Source organism: Hyaena hyaena, unplaced genomic scaffold, assembly GCF_003009895.1.
Source record: "Hyaena hyaena isolate Hyena2069 unplaced genomic scaffold, ASM300989v1 scaffold_1194, whole genome shotgun sequence".
NCBI classification, from domain to species: Eukaryota; Metazoa; Chordata; class Mammalia; order Carnivora; family Hyaenidae; genus Hyaena; species Hyaena hyaena.
In genome coordinates this window covers 68,153-90,510 of record NW_024081804.1, presented here as the reverse complement: position 1 = coordinate 90,510, position 22,358 = coordinate 68,153, and the positions used below count along the sequence as shown (strand labels likewise).

Genomic DNA, 22,358 nt, shown 5'->3' with positions numbered 1-22,358 from the left:
TTTTTGCAAATAGTTTATTTTCAAGTTGGTTTCCATATAACCCCCATTGCTCATCCCCACAAATGCCCTCACAACATGGATGGATCTTGAGGATGTTATGCTGAGTGAAATAAGTCAGGCAGAGAAGGACAGCTACCATATGTTTGCACGTATAGGAGGATTAGGAGGAACTTAACGGAGGACCATGGGAAGAAGGGGGAAACGGAGAGAGGAAGGGAGGCAAACCAGGAGAGCCTGTTGAATGCTGAGAACAAACTGAGGACTGATAGGTATGGGGGAGAGGGAAAGGGGAGTGATGGGCATGGAGGAGGGCACTAGTGGGATGAGCACTGGCTGTTGTATGGAAACCAACATGACAATAAATGATTAAAAAAAAAATAAACAGCACACCTGTATCCCTTGGATAAACATCTGTAGTGTGATTGTTGGGTAGTAGGGTAGTTCAGTTTTTAATTTTTTGAGGAACCTCCATGCTATATCCCAGAGTGAATACACCAGTTTGCATTCCATCAGCAGTGCAAAAATCCTCTTTCTCTGCATCCTCACCAAGGTCAGTTTTTGACTGAATTGTTAATTTTAGCTGTTCTGACTGGTGTGAGGTGGTATCTCATTGTGGTTTTAATTTGTATTTCCCTGATGATAAGTGATGTCGAGCATTTTTTCAGGTGTCTGTAAGCCATCTGGATGTCTTTGGAGAAGTGTCTATTCCTGCTTTTTTTGCCCATTTCTTCACTGGATTATTTGTTCTTTTGTGTGTGGAGTTTGATAAGTTCTTTATAGATTTTGGATACTAAACCTTTTATCTGATATGTCACTTGCAACTATCTTCTCCCATTACAATGGTTGCCTTTTAGTTTTGCTGATTGTTTCCAGATGGATTATTTTAATTGTCTTAATATATTAATGATTTTTTTGTATCTTGGTCATACATAGATGGGGATTTAGAAGTTTTGACACTTTCTGATTCAAGGGGATGAAATTGACATTTTGCATTTGTTGATACTGAGCCCTAGAGAGAAACTGATTTGCTAAGTAGCATACATTTTTTTTAACCATACATTTTTAAAAATCGGGTCTTGAGGCGCCTGGGTGGCTCAGTTGGTTGAGAGTCCGACTTTGGCTCAGGTCATGATCTCATGGTTCATGGGTTTGAGCCCCATGTCAGGCTCTGTACTGACAGCTTGCTCAGAGCCTGGAGCCTGCTTCAGATTCTGTGTCTCCTTCTCTCTTTGACCCTCCCCTGCTCATGCTCTCTCTCTCTCTCTCTCTCTCTCTCTCTCTCTCTCCCTCAGAAATGAATAAAAACATTAAAAAAATAAAAATCAGGTCTTTAGTCTCACATTTTTAATATTTACCTTTACTTGTATGAGTAATGGACCTTTTGTTACCTGTGATTGAGAATCTAGGATTAGGTCCTTGTGATTTGCTTATAGTAGCTGTTATTAGAGAGTTGAACAGGTAATTTAGGAATAATCTTTATAAAAATGTACCATTGACATTTGAACATATCAAGATCTTATCCTTAACTAGTCATCTTAATTTGTTAAGGAGTGTGTGTGTGTGTGTGTGGTCTGTGTGTATAGCTAATATGGGTGTTGATACTGTGACAAGTGATAATTTATAGTGAAAAGCTGTTGGGGTTCAGAAAAATACAAGTTTTTTTTAAGAAGAAAGGTGGACAAGCCTTTTCTAAGGTCTTTCTTGTAATCAAGTGCCTGTTTCCCTGCCAGAAATTTTAATATGTTTATAAACCTCATACTACTTTGACTTCTCTTAATGTTCCTGATCCTGTCCAGTAGGGATATGCTGAATGAATTGAGAGAAATGAGTTACCTTTCTAGTAACTGATTAAAAGCATATATTTGAATGACAAAGGAAGGGAATACTTAACTGGATTCCATTGAGGAGTAGTGTTGACTTAGGGTCATTTGGTTTTGGATGCTTAGTACAATTTATGGTAGTCAGTTATTATTACTGGGAGAAAGCATGCAGTGATAGTTGCTGGCTCACTCTGTCCAAATAACCCCATTCTTGGGGTGCTGCTTCTTTATGGGTGATTGAAAGAAAATCCCCTATAATAGGAATCCCTGGAAGATGATCAGTTTTATTTTTTATTTTTTGGAGGGGACAAGTTGGCTTGATGGTCAGATTCCTTGTTTCTTGAACCTGCTGATAGTGTTCATTCCCACAAAGGGAATCTGAGGTTCAGTCCAGCTGATTTACGGTTGGAGCACTTTGGTGAGAGAGTAATAGAAGGAATGAATTAGCAGTAGATGGTGAGAGCATTGGTGGAAGAAAGGAAGATAAGAAGGAAAAATATAAGGTTTCAATGATTGTAGCATGTCCTTAGTGTTGTACAAATGTGAAGAAGACCTGTAAATTGAAAATTTAGGTCTTAGGTGTTAGGATTCTTGCAGTTGCTGGTAAGAAGAAAGCTCTCTTTTTCAAAATTGTACTAGTAGGAGTAGGTTAGGAATCACAATCACTGACATTCATCTGCTACTTTGTCATTAATGTTAGTGTATGGGTGTCAGCCAGCTTTGCCATGTTAGATTCTATGTGTCTTTTCTTGAGATGACTAGACAGTATTATGTCTTCCATTGAAATTACTGTGCTTAGCAAGATGTACTGATCAAATATCTGTTCATTACGCAGTTATTGGAATAGGTAGAATTGTATATTTCTAGAAGGCCTAGATTAAATTAAACTTTTTCCAACTTTAGTATACATGAGAATCACCTGGAGGGCTTGGACAGTTTGAGTAATAGTTTCTGGTTCAGCGGTAGGTTGAGGTTTGAGTTGACATATGTTGATAGGAAACAACTGAGTTTTATTCAGACAACAAATTGCCAATATATATTTAAATTATGTACTTAATTTGAGGAAATAAATTTCTTTATGATAATGAATCAAACACAAATTTTCACCAACTTCATGTTGGATAAAAATGACCAATAAAAATTTACAGAGAGCTGTTAATGTTTAAAGATATATATTTTTTTAATGTTTTTATTTATTTCTAGGAGAGAGAGAGAGACACAGCATGAGGAGGGGAGGGTCAGAGAGAGAGGGAGTCACAGACTGAAACAGGCTCCAGGCTCTGAGCTGGCAGTCAGCACAAAGCCCGACGCGGGGCTCGAACCCATGAACTGCGAGATCATGACCTGAGCGAAAGGCGGACGCTTAACCGACTAAGCCACCCAGGCGCCCCAAGAGCTGTTAATGTTTAAAAAAACATTCAAAATATTTTTTAACGTTTTTTTTTTTTTTTTGAGAGACATAGAGACAGAGCATGAGCAAGGAAGGGGCAGAGAAAGAGGGAGACACAGAATCTGAAGCAGGCTCCAGGGTGTGAGCTGTCAGCACAGAGCCCAGTACAGGACTAGAACCCCCAGACCATGAGATCGTGACCTGAGCCGAAGTCGGACGCTTAACTGACTGAGCTACCCAGGCGCCTCCCCCGAAGAAAACATGTTAAAAGTAGATGTGATCTCAGTGAATAGTGTGTTGATTTTCTGGACATCGTAGTTTCTGCCTAATACTTTTACTTTTGTGGGAAGGTTTATCTGATTTGTGTTCTGTTGGTGACAGAATGCATAACTTGAAATATTTGCATTATAGGCATATGTTTGGGTATGTGTATGTGTGTGTGTTTAGACTTTATTTTTAAGTAATCTCTACACCCAGTAAAGAGCTCAACCTTACAACCCTGAAATCAGAAGTCAATAGAGTTGCACACTCTACTAACTGAGCCCGCTAGGCACCCTAGTTTTGTTTTATTTTAAGCATCCACTTCTGGATAATTTTAATTAGGCTGGAAACTGCCACTTCTAGTGGATTTTTGGGTGTTGAGTTTGGGGTTGAGTCTGTTTTCTGGGGAAGTTTCAGCAAATACGTTATGGATTAGCTGTGAATACTTTGGTGGCTATATTTGGTTATTGAAATCTACTTTTTATAATGTTGCTTCTGTATGGGAATAGTGTTCATACTGGACTGTCTACATTTACTTACAAACATGGAAAAGTAGCCAGGGATTTCTTCAGGCTTGAAAATGCTGAATAGGTCAAATCAGAGTCTCTCCCCCATGCTATAGCAAATAAGGAACTGAGAATTGGAATGAGGGGACTTTTTTTTTTCCTGTGGCTAGAGTGAATAAGAAATTATATAAGATTTTTAAAACTTGTGACATGATTTCTGAAAATAAGTTACTGCAGTAAATTGGTTTTCTTATTTTTGAATAAGAATATTTTGTATTTTTCTTAATTATATTTTGTATAATGTATAACCTTCTCTAGTGAGATTGTCTGGACAGTGCTTTTGTAATTTAAGTAGATGGAGTGTTTTTTCAACTGAGTGAATGATGGCCCTATGAGATGGCAAACTAATAGAAATATTCCATTCCTCAAAGATTGCTGAAGTCATGGTGAGGAAACAATGCATAAAATCTCTGATTTAACTAATATTTTTATTTGTCTAAGATTATAACATGACTCATAAACATGGTTACAAGAAGTCATAATAGACTTACTCTTCTTATATTCTTCCTTTACAAGGAGAACAAACATTAATGGTTCACCAGAAGTCTTGGCGTCCTTACTTTTTATTTCTCCCAAGACCTGGTATAAAGTAGGATTTTAGATAGTAATTTTTTTAAATTGGTATATTGTTATCATGGTTATTAGTGGAATTAATGCATAAATTAACAAAAGACATAATAAATTTTCCTTATGGTATAGGCAACGTTTGGCTTCAGTTTAAAGCTCAAATTTCTCATTCTCTGTAATGGTTTGAGTCACAAAACATTGGCATTTTATTGTACCACCTTGCTGAGGGTACAAAACTATCTTTCAACTTACTTATTCTGTCAGTTAGAGTGCCAAATTTTTGGGGGCCTTGGAGGAAAGAGAAAAGGTGTTCCTTAAGTTTGTCTACTTTTTTATTGGGTACTTACAGCTGTTTCAGTATAGCTCACAGGAGAATATATCTTCCATGTTTAAATTTTTCAAAAGGATATGTTCAGTTGAACTTCTCTATGTGCAGATTTCTTAGAAATCAAGAAAATGTTGAGTATATGACAGTTTACTTGTCAGTATCTAATAGAGTATCTGGCCACATAAAAAGGTGTGAAAATGTATCATTATTTGGGTTGGCAAAAATATATTGGTTATTTGTTCTCTTGGTTTTAGTAATGTACATAAACATCTACGACCCTGTAAAAGAAAAGACTTGGAACAATTGTATTCAAAATGACAATATATGTACAGATAATTCAAAGAAGAAAATACTGGCAAGTAAGTGTGTGAATGTTTCTAAATGATTCATAAGCATCTTTTAAAATCTTTGTGTGATACATTTGAATCAATTTTACATCGATGTAAAAAGGTGATGTCAACTAGGTGAGAAAGTGGGTGTCATTCATGGACATGAATGGAGCCTAAGAAGCATGGACAAGGATTTCATCCAGAAACTTAGAAAATTTATTGGACAGTAGATAACTGTTCAAGCTCCATTATATAGCTGTTCTCGAACTACCTTTCTAGATGGCTTTTGTTGTTGTAACTGTTGTATTTTAACTGTATTTAAACTTCTTATTGGTCCCCTTACTTCTAGCTTCAGATTCTCTATTTCATCTGTCTGCCAGAGCAGTATTTGGGAAAGATGACAAACCAAGTCACCTTGATTTTTTTCTTCAAAATCTGCATTTGACATGTTTTCAAGAGTTTTAGAAATAACCAATAATCAGAGAAGAGGACAGAGATTATATAAACACATACTTAGAGGATTGTTTGCCACTGTCAAAACTGGAAATTTCCCACTTTTAGTTACTGAACGTTTGGATTCCTAAATTTTGTGACCTTTTCTTTTCACTTTTATTCCCTGAGTAAGACTCTCCTGATATGGATCTTATGAAATTTGTGCATCAAGAAACAATATGATTATAATCCAGGATGACTTAGGATAATATGCAAATGTTTTTGCCACTGATCTGAACAGGATAGTATAACTTGAGTGCTTCTGCGTTGATCAGATTGTGGTTTTCAAATTCTTCTGGAGTATCCTGAACAATTTTACTTAAGAACTGCTGTGAAGTCTAAACCTCATGCTGATTCAAGGAGTCTTTTACCAGGAACCCCCTGAAGAGACACTCTCTAGATCTTGTACTCTGTATTTATTTCATGGTCCATCATGATCAGCACAGCATCACTAATTCCACATTACTCCCCAGAATGCAACTGTATGAAGTTATCTTCTGAATTGAAAATTATTTCAAGTGGATAGTACTTGTAATATTATTGGTGTAGAATGGACAATCTCAAGTAAATATAAGCCAGCATTCCAGGAATATGTGGAATGAAAGGGAAGGACAATACATCCTGACTTGAGCTAGAAGCTTTACCAACTGCAAAATCACAGAAAAAATAAATAGATACATATACTCTCCTGAAATTCATCTTGCTTTTCAAATATTTATATTTCATTGGCAATCTTTGGATTTGGAAAAAAAAATCTCAGTATTTTTTTCTATGGATTATCAACTTTCCATCAAAATATTTACCAGTAAGAGCCTTGTATATGTGACTTTAATACTTATAAACACAAGTATTTTCTTTCTTTTATTTTTTTTTCTTCAACCTATATACCATTTTAGGAATCTAAACATATTAACTAATTTACTGGGCATATATAGCTTAAGAATAAATACTTAAGAAAATTGGGATTGGGTAGTGGTATTGAAATCGATATAAATACAGTGAATGGTGAATATGTATGAACTGTTCATTGGATGTTAGTGAAAAGAACGAAATTCAACATGTAATAGTCGTTTATTGTATTTTATTCTTTCTTTGCTTACTCTTTCATGGACTGTAATGCTCAAGCATAGAAGCTACTTTTATAAACAAATATTGTTTTTAAAAATGTTTATTGTGTTAATAGAGCTACTTTCCTAGGGAAGTTTCTAAAAGCATGTTTGGTAAAACGGCCTTCTCGAGAAGATTTTAGAAAGGAATGAGACCATTTTGTAAAGATAACACAATTTATATTCATTGTTTGAATGCTTATGAATAGGAGAGAGGAAATGGACATGAGGAATGTTTATTAATCAGGAAAAAAGTAAGCCACTAGTTATTGTGTATTTTGAGAATATAGTGTATGAATAATTAAATATAATTGCATTGTGACTTTAAGGCATTGTGATTGCTAAGAGTTTGCTAATATGTAGAAGAAATATTTTTAATACATGATTATAAAAATAGGATTGTTAGAATACCTCTGAATGATACACATTTAAAATCATTTGAATTATTGCCGTGGCTTTTGGTGTGGAGCGAGTATTGTTCTGTATGCAGCTGCCACATAAGAAATTTTATTAAGGCTGTTCTATGTGGATGTAGATGTTATTCTGTAAATGGTTTTTATGTTAATATTTGTATGGTATGAGATTTAATTCTCACGATGGAATTATTACTGCATAAGAGTCCAGCTTCTTTCTATTCATGTTTAGGATTTGATGGGATTTTTTATTGCTATGTATATAATAGAAAAAGGTACTGTGGTAAACCATCCAATTAATCATGGAGATGACCGACATTTGGGGCATTTTAAATGTTAGAATATAATTTTAGTTGTCAAGAGGAGTTTCTAGACTGGCCTTGTTTTTATCAAGCAAATAAAGCAGAATTTAGAAGGTAGAGAGTAGGGAATTTTAGAGGGCTATAGGTATATGCATATGTGCAGAGATAGTTCTTGAACAGCCTCCAGGCTTTACTTGATGCTCAGATGTTGGGAATCTACATATATTTTATTAATCCTGTGATTTTAAATAGTTGTAGTTTGTTGTTTTATCCAATGGATTTGTTAAGTTGCCTCAACATTAATTCCTTTTCAGTAGATACTGTTATACCTTTTGTTAAAGTGTTATATACACTGTAATTTTCTTTAACATCTACTTCTCTACATACATAGACATCACTGTAAATACATACCATTTTATATGGATAGCCATTTTTGTTTGACAAAAATGATATATCTAGCCTCTGTGTGTTCATTGGATCTTTAGGCTCAAATTTTAGGGTGGGGTAAATGCAGTGTCTAGTATAATACCTCATTATTTTTTATACATGATTCATGATGGAAATGTCATTAACTGTTGGTCCGCCTTTGTTTATGGTTTTCAGATATGTTTGTATGCAATAGAAAATACAGTTACTAGGTGAATCTCTGCCTGTGGTTAAACATATAGGTTAGAAAGTTTTTATTTGCTGGTGGAATTTGACTTTTAATAATAACTGAATTGTTCTTGTTTTAAAATACTTATATCTAATAGTATAGGTGATTTACAAGTTTTTATTGGAGATGTTTGTATTGGTCTGCCAAATATATGTTCTTAAAGGATGGGCTGATCAAAGAAGAGCTTTAAACAATTGTGTATAAAATTAGACACAGTTATAATTATTCTTTGGCTTTAAGAAAACAATGTCAACATGTTTTGTAAATATGTAAAGTGAAAAATTTGCTATTAACAGTTGTCAGATTATCTCTGAGTAAATAATTGGGCAGCTGATGTTCAGGATATTTTGTTCGATTGTTCTGTGTATAAAATAGGATATAATAATTTTTACCTTAAAGTTTCAATCCTTAATTTTACAGGGGTTGCATTCATATACATCTGTATAAATACCCACAGGTGTATTGTATATGTATCTATAAAACAAGTGTTTATTAAAAATCATAGACTAGAAACACCTTTTGGCCAAATAATTATCACTCGGCTTTAGTCTGTTCTTTGTGTTGTTCAATGGTGGATGATGCAGGAAGTTTTAGTATATGAGCTTTAGTAGCTGGAAGATACTGTTATGCCTACTTAAGTTACAAACCAACATTAGTTTTTGTTTTAGGACATCTGCATAGGATTTGCTGATAGGTGTGTATATTTTTTGGATACCAATTTGAGAAGACAATGTGAAAAAACACTATATTTTGACAAATTGAATTACTATACCATGTCTCTTTGGGATGTATTTGGTGATGGGGATTGTAATTTTTTTTGCACATAGATGATAAGTGTCATATCATTTTTAGATATGTAATTTCTGTCAATAATTTTAGAAATATATTTTCATTGAGATACTAAAGGTGTAATCATTACCTGAATATAGATATAGTAGAGCAACCATCTTCAAGGGCTATGCTTGATTATGATTTTTTTCATTCTGTGTTTATTTAAGTTCTTTAAGTTTATTTAAATTCCAGTTGATTAACATACAGTGTAATATTAGTTTCAGGTGTACAATTTAGAATTCAGCTATTCCATACAACACAGTGCTTATCACACAGGCACTCCTTAATTCCGATCACCTATTTAATTCCTCCTGTACTCACCTCGCCTCTGGTGACCTTCAGTTTGTTCTATATTGTTAAGAGTCTGTTTCTTGGTTTGCCTCTCTCTGTGGTTTTGAGATCTTTTAGTTACATTCATTGTTAAAGTACAGAAATTACTACCATTCATATTTTTTAAACATAAAATGAATACTTTCTTATACTAATATAAGTTTTGGATGTTGAATGTTTAGAACAGAGCAGGGAAGCAGTTGCTGCATGAGATAAGCTTATGTAGTATATCTTAATTTTCTACATATGTAGAAACACCCTCTACATACACCTACCACACCCACACACCCACACCCACACAAAAAGTAAATCTGTTAATGTGGAGAACAACCATGGTGAAAAATAATATATTACTTGTAGAAGTGTTACAAGACTATCACTATATATTGTGTGTGGGGTTATTATTAGGTACTTGTGCACCTGTGGTCATATCTTTGTTTTTATACTGTAAAACTTTATAGATGTGCAGACATTTCTGTCATATATTTGAGTATATTTTACCTAAAGCATGTAAACTTTTCTTCTGCTTGTAGACATGAAATAGTAAAATAAACCTCTCTGCTGTTATGATTTCTAGACTGGTATGTATGTAGTTATTGATAAAATATTTATTTCTAGAAATACAGACATTGCTGATAAATAGTTTCAAATATCAAGTTTTTAAAAATCAATATTAGTTTCTCCGCATGTCCAGTGGATTTTTGTGAGAGAATGGATGGGATTGTGAATGTTTTTCATTCTCAGATTCTTTGGCTTTGTACCTATTTTTGGTTTATAGATATAGTGAACATCATGTATGTTTCAGTCATGCAATTGAAAAACTATGAGTTTGAAATGTTTAACATTTCAAAATGATTTTAAGAATTCCTTATGGATGGCACTTTGTGGTTTGTTGTTAAACAGTGCAATTTTCAATAGTTACATTATAACATTAGACTTAGGAAGTATATAGAATTGTTGGAAAACAAAATGATTGAAGGTAGAAACAGTTTTCTTTTGAGGATGTGCTCCTTTGTGTATGATTCCTTGGAATACTGGGATTATTAAAGACAATTTATTTGAAAATTGGGTTAAAAGCCTCTGAGCTTTATTTTTGTTGTATTTGTGTGTATTACACACACATGTATATAGTCAGGAAAGAGAGGGTGGTTAAAAAGTTCATTGCCTCACATTTCCATTTAGAAGAAAAATTAGACTTCAATAATTAAGTTGTGTCCATTTCATATTTTTATATATTTCTACTTATTTAAGGGACATGAAGTGTATCTTATTTCTCAGATGTACTGAGGTTCTTGATGAAATTTATTTACTAAAGAAAATTCTGTAGAATCTAAATCACATAATTCTGTGTTCATTTGTTACACAGCAATAAGACAACTTTGGAAATAATGGGGAAGTCAAACATTTAGTTTTAAGCAGCTAATATTTCTAGATGTATGGAGAGTGACACAGTATAATTTTGTAAATATTTTCATTGTAAATGTGTTAGGATTATTGTCTTATAAAGTCAGCATGGCAAGGAAATTGATCATTAATAAATAGGGTCCTGGAGCTATGCAATATTATCATATATTCATTTGGTTGTTAAGAGAAATAGAAAAGATTATGTATTTAGCCCATTCTCATAGTAGAATAGTTTGCCATTGTATATGTCTAAGTTGTACATTAAAAAACATATTCTGTGTAAGTTCTTTTGATGTTGCTGGGTGTATTGTATTTTATTTGGAGCTTCCCTGGGATGTGAACCTTAGATTATTTTTGTGTTAAGATATGTTTTTAGAGCAGATCTAGGTTCATAGCAAAATTGAGAGGAAGGTACAGAGATTTACCACCTAGCTCTTTTCCCAGCACATGCATAATCACCCCTATTATCTGCACCCCTTACCAGAGTTAACTTAACCATTTGTTACTGCTGATGAATTTACATCAATACCTCATAATTACCCAAAGTCCATAGTTTGTCATGTTAACTCTTGGTATTGTACATTTTGTGGGTATGGAAAAGACATGTATCCATCATGCAGAATGTTTTCATTGTCCTAAAAATCCTCTGTGCTCCACCTAGTCATCTCTCCCCCATATTTATTTTTATAATTGTTGTTAACATTGGAAATATATATAAATGACTTTGTTAAGGAGATTTTATACTACCTCTTGGAACTATACACAATTCTGTATGTGTTCCTTTGGTTGCATGACAATATTCAAGACAACTTTGTAAATAATAGACAGATACAAGTTTTTAATTTTTAACATCTAGTCTTTCTAGATGTGTAGAGTCTCACAACGTATAATTTTGTAAATAATTCATTGTAAAATTTCATAGTATCATTGTTATCAAATGTTTTAATTGCAGTGCAGTTAATAAAAATTTTAAGTTTCTTGAGCTATTGTCTATTTTGGTATCCACTTTTTGAGTTGTTAGGGGAAGGAGAAAGTTACTAAAAAGGTGTACTGTCACTCGCATTCTCTAAAAGAAAATTTTACATTTTAATCACTGTTTAGTCCTTGTATTATTATACATTAAAAAACCTAAGTCATAATTTTAGTTGTATTGCTATATAAGTATAAATTATACAACTATAAACTTATAGTAGTATTCCTGATTATGTATTTTAATCATATCAAGTCTTTTTTATCAAATTTTATTCTTCTTTGAGTTACTCAGTTTTGTATTTAACTGAAAAGCATGAAAATATTCAAGACAACTTTGTAAATAACTAATATATCATTTAAAAATATCTAGTTTTTCCAAATGCATGGGGTTTCACAAACTATAAATCTGTAAATATTTCATTGTTGTAAAATACCATAAATTGTTTTTTGTAAGTGTTGACAATGTAATAAGTAAATAATAATTGTACTTTTAGGGTTATATACCATTTTGGTGTTAAGTGGGTGTTGGGAGAGAGGCATAGACAGATTGCCTTCCTTTTCTTCAGATTGTTAGGTTTTTATGTATAAGAAAATAATGGATTTTATACTTGAAATACCCCAGGATGATTTTTACCTTTATAAAGAGGAAGGAAGACATGAGAAGGAAATTGTCATTTTTAAATCACGGGTATATTTGTGGAAGATTCTCTTATTGCTAAGTAATTATTATTTTGCTATACTATACAAATCTACTCTTTGTAAATTTATATGTGTATACATACATATACATACATATTGTGAATGCTTTAGGAGTATAAATCTGATAGTACTCTCTCATTTATTAGCTTATTGCTTTGCATTTTTTTGAAAATTATGGAAATATTCAAATCTAAACTTAAGTATTTCTAGAATCCCACTTCATGTTATATCTACGTGTATGTTATTTTTAATGTTTATTTAAGTTTGAGAGACAGCATGTACAAACGAGGGTCAGAGAGAGGAGACACAGCTCTGAAGCAGGATCCAGGCTCTGAGCTGTCATCAACACAGAGCCTGACGCAGGGCTCAGAGCCATGAACTGAAATCCTGACCTGAGCTGAATTTGGACTTTCAGCTGACTGAGCCACTCAGGCGCCCTAAGTGTGTTATTTTTAATATAAAATTATTAACACCATATGTATTTGTTTTCTAATCTGTTACCACATACAGACATCTAAATGAAAATAGTATTTCTTTGCTTATGAGTATGTGTTTTTTCTAAGAGCTTTTTATAAATTTCCAGTGTTTGGTTATATTTGTATGTTATGTAATAATCAGAAACAAAGTAAAAAATATTCTAGCTCAGTAGTCAATAATAAATTATGAAAATATTTTAGAAAAAATTAAATTATAAATTAAGGTATAAATCAGTATTTTTTTGAACAGCAGCTTGGCAATAACAATTGAAATTCAAGTGTGTAAACATTTGAAATGGTGTAACTTGCAGCTGTGATTTTATCTATTTCAAGTTTCAAATTTACAATTAAGTATGTTATATATTGAGTATAACAATCGTTGGGGCATCTGAAATATACACCAATAAAAGATTATAATGGTTGCAGCTAATCATATGAATATAATTTAGACACTGGAATATGTTCTGGTACAAAAGGGTGTTTTGTGTGGATATTTAAAATTATGCCATTTTTTTGAACAAACATCAACTAATAGTGTGTTTACAAAGGTGTGACCATATGCCTCTCAAAGTTCTAATTGGAAGTGTAAATTACTGTTTCTGAGGAATGTAATTATTCTGACATGATTATAGAATTAAGTAACGCTAACTCATCTGTGTTACTATAATGGTGATTATTTCAGTATTCTTAAAATTCTTGTACTTTGTAAGTTGTATAGTAAAACATTGTTTATTGTTTGTATATTGCTACTTGACAATCTGAAATAAATATGAGTTGTTGGATATAAAGGTGTCTGGAAGAATAGATGGCAAAAATTTAACAGTACTGTATAGAGAGATGGGAATGGAGGACTGCTTCTACTTCCTGCATTTTGGATTTTAAAGGTATTTCAAAAGGAACATTTAAACAACAAAAAGGGGATTTTAAAGATACATCCAATTTGTGCCTGTCTTCATCCTTGCCTGTCAACATCTTGGGAGTATTGGGTTGTTGTATCCAGTTTTGTATTCCCAGTGGCCATTATGAGTTGTTTGTGAGTGATCATGAAGAGCATATGGTTTAGAGACTAGTGCAGCAGAGAGTTTTACACACGGAAACAGCATTGTGGGACTCAAGGAAAGAATATGGGAGAAGATGTGATTTGAGGTATGTGCTATACAATTATATTTGGGTTTGGAAACACGTGAATGATTAAAATAAGTCATTGAAACTTTCTTTTGTAAGGGGTATATTTTTATAATGCCCTGCCATATTTGTGGTTATTGACTAGGTCAAGTTGTTTGAGGAAGAGTATTAGAATAGGTTGGAAGTTAATCTTAATGATAGTAATTAGAGAATGGATTGTTTCCTATTTTTAATGGTAGTTGAGTCAGAATTTCAAGTAGGTATTTATGTTTTCTTATATGATTCAGAATTGGCATGAAAAACATTTCAATACATTTTGTGTTATTTCTGTGTAGTAATATTAGCTGTTTGTTTAATTATCTCCATCCCATTCACTGTTCCTAATCATTCTGAAGTCATCCTAATTTGTGTGTCCTGGTGTGTCTGTTGCATCTTATTGGCTATATTATATATTTATTTCTCAGATGAACACAATGAAAGGAGGAGATTTACAGATAATCTGAGGCAGCTGACACTCCTCATCCTATGGTCTTTCTTAATTCGTAAGTCTTAACTGAGAACCAACCACAGGGAAGAAGGTTCTGGATCAAGAAGTGCTGTTTTAGGACAAGGCTTTGGCTAGACTCAGGAAAACATCACTGGAATATTCAACCATGCCTCAGAATTTGTGAGTAAATTAATTCTTTAAAAAGATAATTTTACCAAAGTGAAGATGTGAATTATATGTAGAATGTCTTCTTTCAATTGGTTTCTTATTTATAATGAAACATTGTGACCTAATTAATGTTATAAAGAATATAAACAATTATCAGTTGTTCATTAATTGGAAATTTTGAAATAAAGACTTTTTGCAAGTAAATTTTTATAGTGTGATAAAGGAAGAAGTTCAAGGAAACTGAAAAAAAAAAAAACAAAAAAACAAACAAACACGAGGGGTACTCTCTTGTACTGTTGGCAGGATTACGAACTGGTGCAGCCACTATGGAAAACAGTATGTAGGTTCCTCAAAAAGTTAATGTGATTCAGCAATTGTAATCATGAGGTATTTACCCAAAGAATACAAAAATATTAATTCAAAGGGATATGTCCACTCCAGTCTTTATAGCAGCATTATCTGCAGTAGGTAAATTATGGAAGCAGCCAATGTATCCATTCCAGTGATGAATGGGTAAAGAACTTGGCCATAACAAAACGAATGAGATCTTTCCATTTGCAACGAAGGAGGCTGATGGAGCCAGAGAGTATAGTGCTAAGCGAAATAAGTCAGAGAAAAACAAATTACCTTTGATTTCACTCATACATGGAATTTAAGAAACAAAACAAAAGAGAGGCAGACCAAGACATAGACTCTTAGCTACAGAGAACAAATTTAGAATTACCAGAGGCTAGGTGGTTGAGGGAGATGGGGGATTAAAGAATACATTTGTGATGAGAAACAGGTGATGTATGTAAGTGTTACATCACTAAATTGCATACCTGAAACTCACTAACTGGAGTTTAAGTAAAAACTTGGAAAGTATTTGTAAAGTAATAGCTGATGTTGGAGAGTTGAATCAGTTAGAGGATTAAGAGGCATTCTTTTTAAGCATTAAAAGAAATTTGTAACAGTTCGAAATGAGGCTCCACTTATCTGCTGCTTTTGCCATTTTATAAAACGTGTTATGTGTGTCTTATCTACCAATGTTTCACTTCTTTTTTTCCTGTCAGGAGGTGATAGTTCCAAGAAAACACACTTTTGCCATCTTTGTAATTGCAAGAATTGGTACCACCAGACCTCTGTTGGCAATATTACTCATTTAAGTATTCTTCACCTCTCATCTCTGGTTCCAGGAATACTGCATGCCAAAATGATTGTAAGGACAGATAAGTGTTTATTTGATTCAGGGAGGGGCACTTGGTTAGACAGGAGCTAATATTCTGCTATGTTTAATTAATTTTCGGTGGCAGCTAGTAGGTAAGGAGATCTGTTCAGGTTACATATTGCTGAGTAATAAATAATCTTGACATTTAGTGACATAAAACATCTAATGTGCCATTAGGCATATGTGTGAAGAAGTGTCCAGATGACTCCAGCCTCTAAGTGTTGTTCTCCCCAGCTGATCCCATATTCTGGCACTGTCAGAAATCTTCCCCCCCCACTTCAGAAGTCATGTTGTATCATTTTTGCCATATTTTGTTGCCTAACATGGTTATATGACCAGCCCAAATTCTAGTAGAGATTTTATCTCGTGATGGGTGTGCTTTAAGGACACTGCTCACCTAGAGTTATGTGTAGGACCAGATGAAAGAAGCCATAGTAAGTAAAAGCTATAGCTGTGTAATTGTAGTAGTTGATTTTTTTAAATTTTGGCATCCATTAACAATATTTCCTTCAAATCATATATCTATCTTTATGAGTTCAGTAAATTGATTTTCAGAATTTCACTTTTCATGTACACTGAATTTCTTGCAGATATTTTTCAACAAACATCTTACTCATTGCCTGGCATAGAATAAAATTTTAATGAATTGTGACTATGGGAGCAAATTAGGCAAGAGTTAAGAAGTTGGAGAAAGAAAACAAAGGACATGATCTTTGGCATTAAGTGAATATGAGGAGGGCAGGAGAGAAAAGAGCCCAGGTACACTAAGGTGGTGTTGAGATGTATAACCTTAGTAGTAGTAAGTAATGAACTATACAAAGAGTGAGAGGAAGCAGTTGTTAATGAAACTATTGATATTATAGCAAATAGTGAATTCAGCTCCTGACGACCAGGTGTTGTGTGATTCTCTTATTTCCTTTATTTCTCACTAAAAAGTTATTTCATGGGATATGTGGCCAAGAGTGAATGCTGAAAAATTCCTTAAAAATTCTTTTTCAGAGAGTCTTATTACCTACCTGTTAATCCCTGAATAACCTTAAAGATAAAGGCTATTATCATAAAATTATTTTTCTTAGAATAAAACATTGCTAAATAGACAATTAATGACGTCTTGGGTGAAGTGTCAACTTAGAAATTTTGATAACCACCTGGAATAATAGGTTAAGATCTAAATTTTCCTAAATTCCATTGTAGCCTCTGTCTTCTGTACAGTTACCATATATTTCTCACTAAATGGACTAAGGTCCTTTTGTTATTTTCATTGGAATTTTTTGGCACTGTTTGTCATGTTTCTTGTAGAGAAATGGCATACAGATTAAATAATTTGTGTATGAATGAGTAATCTAGAGATACAAGCATCCAAATACATAAAAAGAAACAGCAGGAGAACGTTGGGATCAGTCCAATTACCAAGGTATAAGAAGAACGAATAGCAAGATACCAATATCTGACTTTAAAAATCGAGGTATATTTGAGCAACAATATTACATTAGCTTCAGGTGTGAATAGTGATAGTGAATTGAAAATTCTACGCATTATGTAGTGCTCACCACAATAAATATAATTAACATCTCTAGCCTTCTTACTAGAAAATGCCAAAAGTTATTCTGATGCATCTCTTATTTCTTCATAATAAACTGGCTGTTGCATTTCATTGTATATAATTTTATTATATCCTACTGATAATTGCATAAACTATCCGTCTTAACTTTACCTGTTTCCTGATGTGTCCTCTCAGGTGATGACCAAATAGAAAACTGATGTTATTGCTTCTGCCACCATCTTCAAATCCAAAAGACGGTCTTCATAATATATGCAGACTCCTCTTTCATGTCTTGGAGTAGACACTTCTCCCAGATCAGAAAACCTGGACTGAGAAAGCTCATGTTTGAAAATTATCTAAAGATTATCATTGGAGGGAATTGTAACCAGGCATGTTGACTGTTTTCATTATTGACATTGGACTAAATTTTGGGAGCTTGAATGATGGAGATGCTATTACACAGAGAAGCTCAGGATGGTGTGATTGCGAGGCTTCATTTCAGTGTTCCCATGAGTATTAAGTGCACATATGTGTAATTTTCACTTTTAACAGGGTACGTTTAAAATTGATGCAAAAAATTCTTTTTCCAGATTTTAAAGGACAAAAAGTTGTAAAGGGTAGAATTTTTACTTCTTAAATGCTTCCCCCCCTCCTAATTCTACTCCCCAAGATTATCTACTGTTACGGAGTTTTTTGCATATCCTTTTCGGGTGTATTAGTAAACAAATTGATATGGCAGTAGTCCTCCTGGTCCATACATTAGCTACCAATTTTCTATTCAGTGAACAAGCTTATATATAATCTATTTTTAATTTCTCCAGCTAAGTTGTTGAAATAGTCCTACTGCTTCCACTTCATTGGAATTAAGTATATTCAAAATATAGGTTTTGAGTCAATAGTAGAGATTTCCCAAAATTGTATATATTATCCTCATCAATCTTGTCTCCCCGTGTTTGTTTATGAGACTTTTTTTTCTAAAACAGTACAATCATTGGATGCCAATGTTTTAATTTTCATAGTGTGATACTAGAAATAAATCACTTCTCTTGAGTTATTGTTCAGTTTAGTCATCTTTATATGTCCTTAAACTGTACTGATCATTTGTTTTTCATTTTATTCTGTGGTTTCTTTTTCATTTCCATTGGAAAATAGGTTTTTTGTTACTGGCTTTTAAGAGATCATTTATGACTAAGGATTTTAACCATTTACTATGCAATGCAAATGAAATACCATGTTTTTTTTTTAACCATTTTGCTGTGATACTTTACTTTTTGGTGTACAGAAGTTGTATGTTGAAATATAATGTTATGTTTCATGCCTTTTGAGTTTTGTGTTTTTACTTAAAACGTGATTGTATTACTATCATACACTTTTTGTATTTGTATTTTAAATTATTTTGTCATTTTATTTTTTCCCATCAATTGTTACTGTGGTTTTAAAGCATTACTTACTCAAATTATTTACCTTAAGCAATTACCAATTATTTTAATTTCTACCATAGTAATTTAGAAATTCCCACATAAAATCAGCTGCATTTCTATTTGTTTGCCTTACCTTCTATTGATGACTTTAAAATTACCGATGATTTTAGTCTATTCCATTGAGTTCTATCTCATTTCTCTTCTTTTTTTCAGAATATTCCCTGTCTATAGTCGCATTTTTTTTCTCTCAGTTGATGCTTAAAATTATTTTGCAAGTTGGAAAAATGCAGTTTTAATTTCATTTGCATCAAATTTAATAGATTAATTAGGAGAGAATAGATCTCTTTAAAATTGAGTCTTCCTCTCCAACTGCAAGGTATGTCTTTCTATTTTTAATCAACTTGTTACATTGGGAAACTGCTAGATTATATTTTTTACTCATTCCCAGTCAATTCATAGTTTTGTTAATGTAGTGATGGGGATTGTGAACCTACATTATTTTATTATTACTATGTAAGCCTTTTTATTTACTTTTCTAATGGTATTTCATTAAAATACCAAAATTCTGATTTTCCTTCTCAGTTCGTGGTTTTTACAGAATATATAGATGCAGAAACGGCCCTTGGTTAATTGACAGTGGATATTAATCCTATTAGTTTAAGGTTTGTTTACTTAGGGGTCATTTTAGGAAACTTTTCCTTTTATTGAGCATTTTTTGCATAAATTGTTTACAGGTATAATAAAATGTTTTGTTGTGTATTATAGATTATCATGCTTGCAATTATAATTCTTGATTAGGCTAAAAAGTAACTTTTCATAAAAATAAACATTCTTGCATCTACTTTCAATGAACTACATTTTGTGTATATATGTGCATGTATGTGTGTATATATATTCATATATGTTACCCTATTGTTAAAATTTTATTTGCAGTTACTGAAAATATAATCCTAAATAAACAGCTTATTTTGTTCTGTTTTGTCAGGGTTTTGTATTTAGTTTACCTCCTCTACCAAAATGTTTGGAATATTATCTGTATAGGCTGGAAACAAGAAGTATTAGCATTTTTGTTTTATTTTTATTTTGAAATAATTTTTGGCTTGCAAAAAGTATATATTGCTCTCTACCCTCCTTACATTAACATCTTTCATATACTTGATAACAGTTATCTAAGTAAGGAAATTGCTAAACTGCTGTTAACTGATCCTTTTATAATCAGTGATTGAAAAGAGAATCCCACATTGCATGTAGTTATACTCTAATGTCCTTTTGCTTGGGACGATTGCTCAGTTTTCTTTGATTTTCATAATTTTGATCCTTTAAAAGAGTCGACTAAATATCCAACTATTAATGTTAATCAGTATGGGCTTGTGTGATTTTTCATCATTGGAATTGAGGTGTTATGCATGTTTGACAAGATTGCTACAGAAGTGGTACTCCCTTTATCACTAGGGATCACATATTGATATGTCTTGTGACTACTGCTATTTTATTACATAGTGTTACACAGTACATATTTGTAGGGGTATGTACTACAAATATTATAACACTCTTATCTGTTAATTTTAGACTGTATTGATGTTTGTTGCCTGCAAAAATTAGTATACTGTGGTGTTTGCCAAATTATGACTTTTAAATTTTTTGTACTGTATTTTATCAATTTAATTTTTGTACTATAAGAGTTACTCCTCCTCTCCCATTTAATATTCAGTTATTCATTTCAATGTAGAATCATGGATATTTTATTCATCCCATGGATTTGATTCATTAATTTCCTTTAATCAAATTGTCTATCATTTGGCCATTCTCTTAACGATGGCATCTGTGTCTTTTTAACATGTCCATATTTCGTCTCCTGAGCGCTTACTTTCTGACCACCTAATAGTACCTGGGTTTATTTTGTTCTTATCTTGTGGAACCATCAGTTTCTCTAAGGATACTTGGTTCCTCATAGGGAGGGTACTTACGAAGTAAGCTATGTATCCAAACTTCATTTATTTTTATGGTTCAGTAATATTCCAAAGTGTATATATGTAACATTTGTTGTTGAATACATGGATGTTTCCACTTTTTGACTTTGAATAATAAGGCTTGTGCCTTCCACATTGTCAATAATACTGCAATGAATATTGACATTAAAATGTCTTGAGTCCCTTTTTTCATTTTCTTTGGGTATATATCTTGGAGTAAAATAGCTAGGAGTCATATGGGATTTTCATGTTTAACTCTTGTAGGAATGGCCTGTTAGTTTTTTAATGAAAGATTTCATACTTATAAATAATGTGATTATAATGAATTTTTATGTGCTGAGCAACTAGAATAATTACAAATATTTTGCCATTCTTTGAAAATTGCAAATCCTATGATATTTCAATCTTGAATTTTTTATATGCATACACATCACAATTTTAAATAACCAAAGTATCTTATCTACTATTAAGTAGAATCCCTTATTGCCTTTTAAAATAAATTCTCATGTAAATTTGTCAGTTCATCCAAAGATCTAACAGTTGGAACAAATTTGGACCCACACAGGCACCATGCATTTTTACTTAGGTCATTTTTATCTAATTTTTGGTTATTTGTATTAATTTATTCTTAATACTAAATATTTTAACTCTTTTTATATAGGACATATACCCCTGCTTTTTGTTTCATGTGTTAAATATTTTTAAAATATTTAATCTGGGGCGCCTGGGTGGCTTAGTTGGTTAAGCGTCCGACTTTCGCTTAGGTCAAGATCTCACAGTTCGTGGGTTCGAGCCCCGCGTTGGGCTCTGTGCTGACTGCCAGCTCAAAGCCTGGAGCCTGTTTCAGTCTGTGACTCCCTCTCTCTCTGACCCTCCCCTGCTCATGCTGTCTCTCTCTCTCTCTCTCTCCTAGAAATAAATAAAACATTTAAAAAAATAAAGAAAATATTTAATCTTTTGTAATTCATTTAGTTTTGGAAGAACTTAATTTTTCTGTTACATTTATATTGATTTTACCTACTATTTCTAGTGTATTAAATGTATTTTGGTGACCTAATGTGGTCCACTTTGAGGCTTTCCTTGTGTCTGTCTCTTTCATATATTCTGTCACATACCTACATATCTATAACTATCTAGAAACATTTATAGAATGTATAAATACCTTTATAAACTATACCTAAATATATGTGTATTTATGTAGACCATAACAAAAGTATAGCTCATATTTCTAAGGGTATTATAGGTGCTTGGAAAAAAGCATTGTCACCAGTATACAGAGCACTATATAACTGGTTGTGACGGGTTCACTATTGTTACAGATCTGTACTTCTGTGTCTTTTAGAGACTACTAATATGACTTGCTATTGATGTCCTGATCTTAATTTTCTTTTTGTTTAATTATATATTGGATAATTTGACCATTCTGTCAGTTTTGCAAGAGCATTTCATATACTGTATCCCAAATAGACTATGAATATGTACTTACATTTTCCCAT

General features: G+C 32.8%; 2 long non-coding RNA genes and 1 other non-coding gene across 3 annotated transcripts in view; all 3 read left to right on the top strand.

Moving 5' to 3' along the window:
- Positions 1 to 11,986, top strand: part of LOC120224416 — a 15,861-nt gene extending 3,875 nt beyond the window's left edge. The window contains exon 3 of the long non-coding RNA XR_005526561.1: positions 5,611 to 11,986. This is a non-coding gene — a long non-coding RNA (uncharacterized LOC120224416). The remainder of the gene's footprint in view (positions 1 to 5,610) is intronic.
- LOC120224422 lies at positions 2,136 to 2,206 on the top strand. The gene has a single exon (XR_005526565.1). It is a non-coding gene; the product is annotated as a small nucleolar RNA SNORD108 (small nucleolar RNA).
- A 1,162-nt stretch (positions 11,987 to 13,148) lies between the features above and the next one.
- On the top strand, positions 13,149 to 19,760 carry LOC120224418. Its single transcript, XR_005526562.1, has 4 exons — positions 13,149 to 14,087; positions 14,531 to 14,733; positions 15,774 to 15,919; positions 17,667 to 19,760. It is a non-coding gene; the product is annotated as an uncharacterized LOC120224418 (long non-coding RNA).
- Positions 19,761 to 22,358: the final 2,598 nt, after the last annotated feature.